This window comes from Petaurus breviceps, unplaced genomic scaffold (assembly GCF_028583685.1).
Source record: "Petaurus breviceps papuanus isolate PSGF00001 unplaced genomic scaffold, PetGlider_PUasm1.0 689, whole genome shotgun sequence".
Classification (NCBI taxonomy): domain Eukaryota; kingdom Metazoa; phylum Chordata; class Mammalia; order Diprotodontia; family Petauridae; genus Petaurus; species Petaurus breviceps.
The window spans coordinates 877956-891263 of NW_027186458.1; positions in this window are offsets into that span (position 1 = coordinate 877956).

Sequence of the window (13308 nt, forward strand, 5' to 3'; positions counted from 1 at the left end):
TCTTCTTCTTCTTCTTCTTCTTCTTCTTCTTCTTCTTCTTCTTCTTCCACAAAATTCTCAACAAAAATTACAATTGCCAAACATACAACTTTAAAAAATAATACATAACTATAAAGTGAAATGGAGATTTGAACAAAAATGCTAGCATAAATGTATGGTGTTAAAAATTGCATTCATAGATATTTCTGTAACTGGTTCTACTCTGCTAACCACTTAGGGAAAAGTCTCTTTGATTAACTGCACATTAAATATTATTTTCTCCAAAAGCAGTAGAATCAATATATTGAACTATTAGTTCTGTTATCTAAACTATATATAATAACAAATGAATCTTCAGGCCTTGAACTTTTCCTGAATCTTCTAGCAACATGATCTGACATGGGTTTCTTAACTACAAGTTATGTTAAATGGTAATGATAGTTAAATATTCTAAATCATCCATATTCACTTGATTACCTTAAGGGGGCACATTCTATTCTTAATTAGAATACACACATACACATATTTGCGTGTATTTCAATTATCATACAAATTTATTCAATTTATCACACAGAGAAAACATGAACTATCCACCCATGGCTCTACGTGCAATGGTCCAGGTATCGATGAAGAATAGTTTTGCCACTTTTGTTTTTAGCACTCTTCCTCCATTAGTCAGTTGTCCCAGTCTACTTGATATCAATTCATTCAATCTTAGTCTGAGTCAACATTTTCCTCATTACTGTATAAAGTGGATAGTAGACCACACCTGATATGGAAATCATTAATTATAGACTTTCCCAAAACATAAGTGTTCTTAGGTTCAGGGAGACTACGGTTTGCTACATCATAAATTTAAAAGTAGATGTTCTGTAATAACATCACTCTCCACTGAGCTATTGAAACCTTGGTAGAAATCATAAATTCCATTAAACTTAGTGATTTTCACTAGACAGTCTCCAGGGCATTTGATTCGTAATCAGTGTCAGATTTTTCGACATCAACTGCTGGGGGATGGAGCCAAGATGGTGGAGTACAGACTGGAACCAAAAGAACTTTCTCAACATTCCCCTCCAAGAAAATTTAAAATAGCACCTCATATCAAATTTTGGTGCAGCAGAGCCAAGAAAAATGTCAGAAGGAGACATTTATCTAGCCTAAGACAACTTAGGAGGAGTATAGGAGATATCTGTGACATCTGGGTAGGAGCCAGCCTAGAACATGGAAGGAACACCACTGGTAGGCCTTAGTGGTAATGCCAATAGAAGCAGGAGATTCAAGAGCTCTTCAGGAGCCCAGAGACTGTAAGCTATCAGACATCTGGTCAGAGATTACAGGGGATTCTTTGTTGTCACTGAGTGAAATTGGCACTGATTTGCAACTCTGTTGCCCACAAGTAGTTCTGGGTCACAATTCCAGGATGGAGAGGAGGGTTTGTGATAAATCACAGGCTAGAAGAAGCCCTGATCACAGTTCCAGGGCCAAGAGGATCGCTAGGAGGACTTGTGACTGCTGGGTAGGAGGGGCACTTCTTGGGTAAAGAGCGGAGGACAGATCAGGAAAGCAATGACCACACCTCTCCCATGATAACACTATCTTGAAAAGCACAGAAAATTAACAGACCCCCAGAACAACTTTGAAAATACCAGAAGGAAAAAGCCTGAAGTCTGACAGTGTCCCCCTATTCCCCTGTTAACACAGCCCAATTTTATTTAACACAAAGCACAAAATTAAGAAATAGGTTGGGGAAATGAACAAACAATAAAAAAAAAGAACTTGACCATAAAAAGCTACTACAGTAATAGGGAAACCTAAGATATAAGCAGAAGAAGATAAAATGTGAAAGAAGGTACAAGCAAAGCCTCAAAGAAAAGCACTAATTGGATACAAGGTCATCAGGAATTCCTGGAAGATATAATGAGAGAGATAAGAGTATTAGAGGTAAAAAAAAAATTGGGGAGGGGGGTAGGCTGTAAGAGTGATACAAGAAAATTATGAAAAAAAGAATCAACAACTGTTAAAAGAGACACAAAAATACAGAAAAAATACACCTTAAAAATTAGGCTAATGGTAAATGAGGTTCAAAAGTTCCATGAAGAAAATGCTAACTTAAAAATTTGAATTGAGCAAGTGGAAGACAAGGACCCTATGAGATTTCAAGAAACAATTAAATGAAGACAAAAGAATGAAAAAAAAGATAACATGAAATATCTCATTGGAAAAAAAAACCCAACTCATCTGGAAAATAGATCAAGGAGCGATCATTTAAAAATTATTAGACTACCAGAAAGTCATAAATAAATTTTAAAAAGAGCCTAGATGTAATACTTCAAGAAACTACAAAGGAAAACTTCCCCTAGTATCTTAAATCAAGGTTCTGGGTCCCAAGACCCCAAGAGCTTCACTGTTCCTAAACCCAACTCAGCACCAGGTAAGCTGTCAAACCCCTACAGCCTATAGCTGCCAATACCTGAGGCCCTGGCTCCCAGCATGAGAAGCTTGGGTAAGTGCCCTCTGTTCTACAGCACAAGGACTTAACTTTAAAAGCCAAGAAATAGGTTAAGATAATGAGCGGAAATGGACAATGGCCATAGATTTTTAATATGGGGACAGGGAAGATCAAAACATAAATTCAAGAGGACATCATTCTCAAATACCCACATGTGAAACCTCATAGAGGAATATTAACTTGTTTCAAGCCCCAAAAATCTTTTAGGAGGAGATCAAGAAGGATTTTGAAAGTCAAATAAGAGAGGTATAAGAAAAAAATGGGGAAAAAAAAAACATTAGAGGTATGCAAGAGAGAGTCAAGAACTTGGAAAATTAAAGACAAAAATTGACTGTAGAAGATGTCAATAAAAATACAATTGGCCAAATGGGGAAAAGTACAATGAAGAGAAAAAAAAAACTCCTTAAAAAGTAAAATTGACCCAATGGAATAGGAGGCACAAAAATCACTAAAGAGAACTCCTTAAAAAGTAAAATCAGCCAAAAGGAAAAGGAGGCACAAAAGCTAATTGAAGAAAAATATGTGTAAAAATTAGAAGTAGGAGAGTGGAAGCTAATTCTTTGATGAGACTTCAAGAAGCAGTGAAACAAAATAAAAAAGTGTGTAAAAATAGAAGAAAACATAAAATACCTAATTTGGAAAAAAAAAAAACTGACCCGGAAAACAGATAAAGAAGAGGTAATTTAAAAATTATTGGTCTGAAAGACATCATGAAAAAAAGAGCTTTAACAGCATCTTTCAAGAAATCAAGGAAAAATGACTTGAGATCATAGAACTAGAGGGTAAAATAGTCATAGAAAATCTACCAATCAACTCCTGAAAGAAATCCTAAATTGAAACCATTGCAGCCAAATTCCATAGTTATCTAACAAGGAGAAAATACTGCAAGCAGCCACAAAGAAACAAATAAAATCTCATGGAACTACAATCAGGAATATACAGGACCCTGGGGAATCTACATTAAAAGATCAGAGGGCTTGGAATATGATGTTGCATAAAGCAAATATACTTTGATTACAACCAAGAATCAACTGCCCAGTGAAATTGAGCATAATCTTTCAGGGGAGAAGATGAACATTCAATGAAATGGTGGACTTCCAAACCTTCCTGAAGAACTCAACAGAAACTTTGATCTTTAAACAAAGAATCGAGAGAGGCATAAAAAAGTTAAATAGAAAAAAAAACGTATCATGCCATTCAATAAGGGCAAACTGTTTACATCCTGACAAGGGAAGATGATGCTTGACACCCTAAAGAATTGTATCTTTATTGCACATTTAGAAAGAGCGCACATAGACAAAGGGTGTGGGTATAAACTGACATTGATGTGATGATAAAAAATCTAATTAAGTGGTGCAAAGTGATTATATTCAAAGAATAGGAAAGAAGGAGTCAGAAAAGGGTAAGTAACATCACATGAAGAGGCAAAAAGACCTATTAAAATAGAGGGAAAAAAGGTAGGAAGATGGGCATTGTTTGAAGCTTACTTTCATTAGATTTGGCTCAAAGAGGGAATGACATACTCATTTAGATATGGAAATCAAACTTACCTTATAGGAAGTAGGAGGGAAAAGGGGAAAGAAAAGGTGGGGGTGGACAGAAGGGAGGGAAGAAGAAGTAAGGGAAAAGGGGAAGAAAGTGGAAAGAATTGAATCAAGGGAGGGCAGGTTGAAAAAAGCAGTCATCAAAAACAAAACTCTAGTGAGAATGGAAAGGGAGAAAGGAGATTGAAAAGTATAAAGTGGGGCAGGTGAAAAGATGGAGAGATATACAGAGATAGCAATCATAATTGTGAATGTGAATGGGATGAACTCTGCCACAAAATGAAGAGGATAGCAAAGTGGATTAAACATCATAATTCTACAATATGTTGTTTACAAGAAACATGTTTCCAGAAGAGGGATACATAGAGAGTAGAGGTAAAAGGGTGCAGCAGAATATATTATGCTTCACCTGAAGTTAAAAAAAAAACAGGTGTAGCAATCCTGATCTCAGACAAAGTGAAAGCAAAAGTAGATCTAATTAGAAGAAATAAGGAAGGAAAGTACATCTTGTTAAAACATACCATAGACAATGGAGTAATATCATTGCTAAACATATATGCACCAAATGGAATAGCATCCAAGTTCTCAGGGGAGAAGATAAAAGAGTTACATGAAAAAAATAAACAACAAAACTATACTAGTGGGAGACCTCAAACTCCCCTTCTCAGAACTAGATAAATATGCCTTTTTCTTCGTGGTACATGGAACCTACACACAAATTGACCATGTATTAGGGCATAAAATTCTCACAGTCCAATGGAGAAAGGCAGAAATATTGAAAGCATCCTTTACAGAACACGATGCAATAAAAATTACATGTAATGAAGAATCATGTAAAGATCACCTAAAAATTAATTGGAAACTAAATAATCTAATCCTAAAGAAAGAGTGGGTCAAACAATAAATCATAGAAACAATCAATAACTTCATCCAAGAGAATGGCAGTAGTGAGACAACATATCAAAACTTATGTGATGCTTTAGTTGCTTTAGGGGAAGTTTTATATGTCTAAATGCTTATGTGAATAAAAAAGAAGAGGAGATCAATGAATTGGCATGCAACTAAAAAAAAACTAAAACTAAAAAAACATAAGAAATTTAAAAATCCTGAATTAAAGGTGAAATTAGAAATTATGAAAACCAAAGAAGAGATTAATAAAATTGAAATTAAGAAAACTATTGAACTAGTAAATAAAACTAAGAGCTGGTTTTGTGGAAAAAAAAACAATAAAATAGATAAACATTTGGTTAAACTTATTTGAAAATAAGAGAAAGAAGAAAATGAAATTACCAGTATGAAAAATGAAAAGCATTATGTCACCACCAATGAAGAGGAAACAAAAACAATAATTAGCAATTATTTTGCCCAAATCCATGCCAAGAAGTTTGGCAATTTTAGTGAAATGGATGAATATTTAATATATATCCTAGATTGACAGAGAAGGAAATAAAATATTTAAATAGCCCCATTCCAGAAAAAGAAATTGCATTAGTCATCAATGAACTCCCTAAGGAAAAAAAATAACAATCTCCAGGCCAAGATGGATTTACAAGGGAATTCTATGAAATATTTAAAGAACAATTAATTCCAATACTGTATAAAATAATTTGGAAAATAGGTGGTCTTACCAAATTATTTTTGATACAAATATGGAGCTAATACCTAAACCCAGAAGCACCAAAACAGAGAAAGAAAATAATAAACCTATTTCCCTAATAGATCTAGATGCAATAAATAAACAAGTAAATGAATGAGTGAATGAATAAAATATTAGCAAAGAAATTATAGAAACTTATCACTAGGATAATACACTATGATCAGGTAGGATTTATTCCAGGAATGCAGGACTGGTTCAATATCAAGAAAATTATCAACATAATTTACCATGGAATGTAATATGAAGATCTTCCCCATTCCTTAATAGGCCTGGGACCACATGTGCTCAATCATGGATGTCTTAATGCTTTTACATCTCTGATACATCCTGAGTCACATAGAGAACATTGGGGGAGGCACTTGCCTAATGAGGAGATTGCTTAGGGGAGGCTTGTTTGTAGGAAGTCTTCCACACCTTTTGTTACTAAGCTAATTAGGCACCAAGTCATGAGGGTTTTGATGCCTTCTGGCTCTAAACCTATTAGACAAATGTGTATATCTATTCTGAGGTGAGACTGTGCTTTGGAGGTTTTGCTTATGAGAAGGACCTGTTGATTACCTGGATGGGACTCTGAGTAGTCATTTGTTAAGAGCCCCCCAACTCCTCAGAGGTTTATGCTTTCATGGTCTGGTGGTGTATGTAGGGGGTTGTATTCCTTTGTTCAGACTTTACGAACCCTACCTGGTGAATCCCTGTGCTAATTTCTCTGATTGTATTTTCTTTATATATGTTAAGTAAAATAAAATTGTTAACTCCTTTGAAGCTGCCTCTGCTTTAGAAAAGCAGAAAAAAAGAACCTTTGTTAGCATCCCACCCTATATGCTGGTGTGGTTTCTACTACAATCAACAACAAATTTAACAGAAATCATATGATTATATCAATTGATGCAGAAATAGCATTTGACAAGATACAACACCCATTCCTATTTAAAACTCTGCAGAGCATAGGAATAAATAGAGTCACCCTTAAAATGATAAGTAGCATCTATCTAAAACTGCCAGCAAGAATTATATGTAAGAGAAATAAGCTAGAGGTCTGTCCAATAAGATCAGGGGTAAAACAAGGATGTCCATTATCACCACTGTAATTCATTATTGTACTAGAAATGTTATATTTAGCAATAAGAGAAGAAAAAAATGAAGGAATTACAAATAGGCAAAGATGAAACAAAACTATTGCTCTTTGCAGATGCTGTGATCTATACTTAGAGAATCCTAAAGAATCAAGTAAAAAATTACTTGTAATAATAAACAAGCATAGCAAAGTTGCAGTATATAGAGTAAACCCACAGAAGTACAGCTAGGTGGCATAGTGAATAGAGTAACATCCCTAGAATCAGGAGGACCTGAGTTCAAATCTATCCTTGGACACTTAAGACTTACTAGCCATGTGACCTTGTGCAATTCATTTAACCCCAATGGCCCCTCCAAAAAAAGAAGAAAAATAAATAAACCTACATAAATCATCAACAATATTACTAGCCAAAACCAACAGCAAGAGATAGAAAGAGAAATTCCATTTCAATTCACTATAGATGTTATAAAATATTTAGGATTCTGTCTGCCAAAACAAACCCAGGAACTATATGAACACAGTTACAAAACACTTCACACAAAGTCAGATATAAAAAAAAAATTAGAAAAAACAGTTTCTCATGGGTAGGCCAAACTAATCTAATAAAAATGACAATTCAGGCTAAATTGATTCACATATTCATTGCCATCCCATTCAAACTACCAAAAATTATTTTATAGAGCCAGAAAAAAATGACAAAATTCATCTGGAAGAACAAAAGGTCCACAATATCTAGGGAATTGATAAAAAGAAATACAAGGGATGGTGGCCTAGCCATGCCAGATCTTAAATTTTATTATAAAGCAGCAATCATCAAAACTACTTGGTACTGCCTAAGAAATAGAGGGGTAGGTTAGTGAAATTGGTTAGTTATGCAAGACATGATAGTCATCTACTATTTGATAAATATAAAGACTCCATTTTCTGGGATAAGTACTCACTATTTAACAAAACATGCTGGAAAAAGTGGAAAATCGTTTGACAGAAATTAGGCATATACCAATATTTTATATCATACATCAAGATTAAGTCAAAATGTGTACATGATTTATATATAAAGGGTGATACTATAAGTAAACTGGAAGAGCAAGGAATAGTTTACCTGTCACATTTATGGAAAGGGTAACAATTAATAAAAAACAAGAGATAAAGAATATTATGAAATGCAAAATGGATAATTTTGATTACATTAAATTAAAACGTTTTGTCACAAACAAAGCCAATGCAACCAAGATTAAAAGGCAAGCAGAAAGCTGGGAAATAATTTTTACAGTCAGTGTCCCTGATAAAGGTCTTATTTCTAAAATATATAGAGAATAGAATCAAACTTTTAAGAATACAAGACATTCCCCAAATAGTCAGAGAATAGGAACAGACAATTTTCAGAAGAAATCAAAATTGTCTATAATTATGAGAAAATAAATGTTCTAAATTGCTACTGATTAGAGAAAGGCGAATTAAAATAACTCTGCAGTAGCACCTCACAACTATCAGAAATGATAAATGTTGAAGGAGACGAAAGAAAATAATCATATTAATGCACTATTTGAGGATTAGTGAACGGGTTCAATTATTCTGGAGAACACTGGAATTTTGCACAAAGTGCTATAAAACTGTGTGTACCTTTTGGTCCAATAATATCACAGTTAGTCTGTACATAAGAGAAATCAACGTTAAAGAAGAAGGAATTAAATGTACAAAATATTCATAGCTATTTTTTTAAGTGGCAAAGAATTGGAAATTGAAGCAATGCCATCAGTTGGGGAACTGCTGAACAAGTTGTGCCATCTGGCTGCGATGGGATATTATTTTGATGGAAGAAATGATGAGAGGGTGGTTTCAGAAAAATCTGGGAAGACCTTTAAGAACTTAGAAATAGTGAAGTGAACAGAACCAGGAAACTATTATACATAGTAACTAATAGCGATATTGTAGTGGTGATTAATTGAAAAAGATTTCGTTACTCTGATCTGGCAATAATCCAAAATAATACTGAAAGACTCACAATAAAAATGCTATCCACCTCTAGAGAGGGAACTGTTGAAATCTGAGTGCAAATTGAAATATCATTTTCTCACTCTATTTTTCTTGATTTTTTTTTTACAATGTGGCTAATATTAGAAATGTTTAAATGCTTTCATATGTATAATTGATATGATTTTGCTCACCTTCTCAGTAATTGAATGAAGGGCTGGAGGGGAAGAAAAATTTACAAACTCATTTTTTTAATGTTAAAACATAAATAAATAATTAAATAAAAAAACTGTTTTTACTTTTCCTTAAAGGCTAAGGTAAAGGGCTGAGTAAAAAGATAACTCATGATATTTTGTAAATTACTCTACCAGAATAAAAGAAGACTTAGTTCCTTTGAAATTTGCTGTATGCTGTCCATTGAACCTCTGTATTTCTTATTAGTCACAACGTATTTACCTTCATCCACCTGGAATAGTAGTTTGACACTTTCAATGGATTCTGATATCTTGGAGGTATTACTAGTAGACAGGAAAGACTTGGTGAATGAGATGACCTGTTCCATCATCTTTTCAGAGTGACCTAAAAGTTAAGTTGGAGGCAAAGAAACAAATATGAATGAATGAGTGAGTGAGTGAGTGAATGAATACACCTTTTGCACTATGCTTAAGCAGTAAGGACCTAGATAGGAAAACAAATACAGCCTCTGTATCAGGATGCTCATATTCCATTGGACAAGAATGGATCAGCTTCCATTTATGTGGAAATGTTCCATGACCCTTAGAGATTCACCAGTTGTAATACACCTTCCCTAATTTGATTTCCACTGATAATGGAATCCTATCCCTCTCTGATGATGAGCTAATTTACAGGCCAAGAGAAGTTGGTAATAACTTTCTTTTCTGTGTCTGCAGGAATTGTGATTTCTGAGAAGGCAAGGGCTATTGCGATTGCAGAGACAGTGTCCTGGTTGCATTTCCATAAAGGGTGCTTCCTTCTATTCTTACTGTGGGGGATGAAGTAGAAGGAGGACTAGTGGTCTCTGATTGGGGAATGGTCAAAGGATATGAACAGAATGTTTTTCGATAAAGAAATCAAAGGTATCTCTAGGCATATGAAGAAATGCACTAAACTACTTTTGATTAGAGAAATGCATATTAATACAACTCTGAGATACCACTTCACACCTATCAGATTGGCTAATAAGACAAAAAGGGAAATGATAAGGAGAGGATGTGGGAAAATTGGAGCACTGATACACTTTTGGTGTATTTGTTTACTGATCCAACTATTCTGGCTAGTAATTTTCAACTATGTCCAAAGTGCAACCAAACTGTGCATACCTTTTAATCCAGCAATAACACTACTAGGTTTGCATTCCAAAGAGATCATAAAAAATGAAAAGGACCTATGTGTGCAAAAATATTAATAGAAGATCTTTTTGTGGTGACAAAATATTGGAAACTGAGGGGATGATCATCAACTGGGGAATGACTGAACAAGTTGTGATATATGAAAATAATGAAATACTATTTGTCAATAAGAAATGATGAACAGATTTCAGAAAACCCTGGAAAGATTTGGATGAACTCATTCAGAGTGAAATTAGTAGAAGCAGAGGAACATTGTATATAGTATCATCAACATTGTGTTGATCAACTATAAATGACTCAGCTCCTCTCAGCAACACAATCATCCAAGATAAGTACAAAGGACACAAGACAGAAAATGCTCTCTACATCCAGATAAAGAGCTGATGGATTCTGAAGGCAGATCAAAGCACATTTTTTCATTTATTTTATTCTTTGTCATGTTTTTTATCTGTTTCTTCTTTCACAATTGTGACTAATATGAAAATGTTTTTTTTTACATAATACCATATGTATAATCAATATCAAACTGCCTACCATTTTCAGGAGAGGGGAGCAAATTTGAAATTCAAAATTCTATAAAAATGAACGTTAGTGTGCTTGGAGGAAGGAAGGGGAGTAAAGAAGGAAAAAAAGAATTAAGTAAAAATTGCACAGCAGAGAACAAAAGACAAGTTAGAAGAAAGCAAAGAAAAAATGAACTACTCTGAAAATGATGAATGCTATTTAATATGTAGGCTCTCTTGAACTGGAAATTTACTGCTGTATATTTTTAATCCTCTCTTATGTTCTGCTGTACACATGGAAATTATTTTTTCTTTTCTCATTTTGTATTTAAAGTTTAATATTTGCATTTAAAATGTTTCTCTTTTCTTATTGTATATATATATATGTAAGTTTAAAATAAATTAATTAAAAATGAATACTAAAAATTCTCTTTATATAACTGGGAAAAATAAAAGACAATTAAGAATAAAAATAAACTGGTGTTAATAATACTAGCACTATAGATATCACAGATTTGTTTTGAAAAAAAGACTTTTGAAAATCCTGAAACCTTGATTAAATGTGTACTATTGTTTATCAAGGCCATTTATTCTCAAAATTCCCATCATTTATGCTTAAGCAACTAATTCCTCATTTTGGGGCAGAATCGCTTCCCTTCCATGCTTCCAACACCATTTGTAGGAAGAAATTTTCACCATTAAGCCAAACATTTATCCTCTCCTGCTCTTGGCATAGAGAGAGAAAACTGCAACAGATGTCTATTTAATTGAAGCACCTCATCCCTAGCATCTCATGTTTCTATTCCAAGCTTGTCATCTGCTTCTCAAACTCCTCATCTATTTCCTCCTACAGCATGGTGGTCATTAGCATACCCCTTCTACAATATCACTTCTCTTTCTTTTTCTATTGGTCTTGCCTCAAAAGCACTCCATCATATCTCCTCTCTCTAGCTCCTGACTTTCTTGCATATAACTCCCTAATATATTGCCCACACACCTCCCTTAATCTGTCCAGTTCCTTTTCTTAATCAGGTTTTTCTTTGCAGAACTAATTTCAGCAGTGGTTTCCATCTCAACATGTACCAGTGACTAAAAGGAGGTCAGATTCACCCCCTTTTCTTAGGACCTGTAGTTCACTTTTTTGTTATCCATACTTGAGGGTTTATGAATAAGAATATGAATAAGGTTATGGTTTATTAAATTCCTGTCTTCTTTCCTGTCTTTTTTGTATTTTATGAATTATTGGACCACTTTACTACTATTGTTCTTTCTGTGCTATTGCTGCTAGCGTTCCATAAAAGCTGGCCTTGTAGAAATGTATACATAGCTGTCTTTTCTTATTTTACATCTTTTTTTCCATGTGAAGGCAATTTGATTTTATTTGTGATATTCTAGGCAAATAAATGTATACAAATCCTCAATAGGTGCATTCCATCCTTGTCCAAGATACTATCTTTTTATAGATTAAAGCCATGGTCAATTATATCAAGTCCTTTTCTCAGAAGAACTACTCTTTTAAAAAAGTTTATTTTATTTTTAATTTATGGAATGAAACAAATGGTTTTCCCCATAACATAGTATAATAAATAAATGACATAGTATAAAAAAATTGTGACTGCATGTACAATGCCAAATCTATTATGTACAGCTTGTTATCCTTTTAAAATATATAATAAAATTATCATGGAAATTTCTTTTTTTTTCCTCTCCCACCACAACCCTAGAGATGGCTACCATTAGACATAAATGTGTGTGTGTATGTAAAATAATTCCACGCATAAGAATTTCTACTCTTAGTGAATTGTAAACTCACCATTTCTACCTTTTTTTTTTTCTAAAAGGAAACATGGGGGAAAATGGATAGACAACCATCCATGCAGCTAGAACACCTTGAGTTCAAAATCTGCCTCTGTGGCACACCCATAAATTACTTCAAGGAATTCATTTATTTTTTTTAATTTATTTATTTTTAGTTTTCCACATTCACTCTTATAAGATTTTGAGTTCTAAATTTTTCCCCTCTCCCTTCCCCAAAATATATATTATTTTGGAAAATGCCATCCACAGCCTGAGAAAGAACTATGGATCTGAATGCAGATTGAAGCATAGTAATTTCTTTTTTTTTCTTTCTCATGTTTTTGTTTTCCTTTTGTTCTGATTTTTCTTTCACAACACGACTAATGTAGAGATATGTTTAATATGATTATACATGTATAGCCTATATCTGATTTCATGCCATCTCACAGAAGGGTGAGGAAAGGGAGAGGGGGGGGGGAATTTTGGAACTCAAAATCTTTTAAAAGTCAATGTTGAAAACAAAAACACTCCGTGTGTGTGTGTGTGTGTGTGTGTGTGTGTGTGTGTGTGTGTGTGTGTACACATACCGCCTCTTGTTTAACAGCTAGCTTTTATATTGGGCCAAATTTTTGCAAAAGGCTTTCCACATACGTATTTAATCCTCATAATTGTCTTAAGAGGAAGATGTTATTATCATTATCATCTCCATTTAACACATGAGGAAACTGCAACAAACAGGTTAAGTGACATGCCCAGGATTAATTAAAAAAAAAACTAGTAAATACTCCAGATAAGATTGGAAATTAGGTCTTCCTGATTCCAGGTCCAGTGATCTATTCACTGAACCACATAGCTGCCTATTCAAATATTGTCATTATTTCTCTCCTTAAGCAGTCCTAA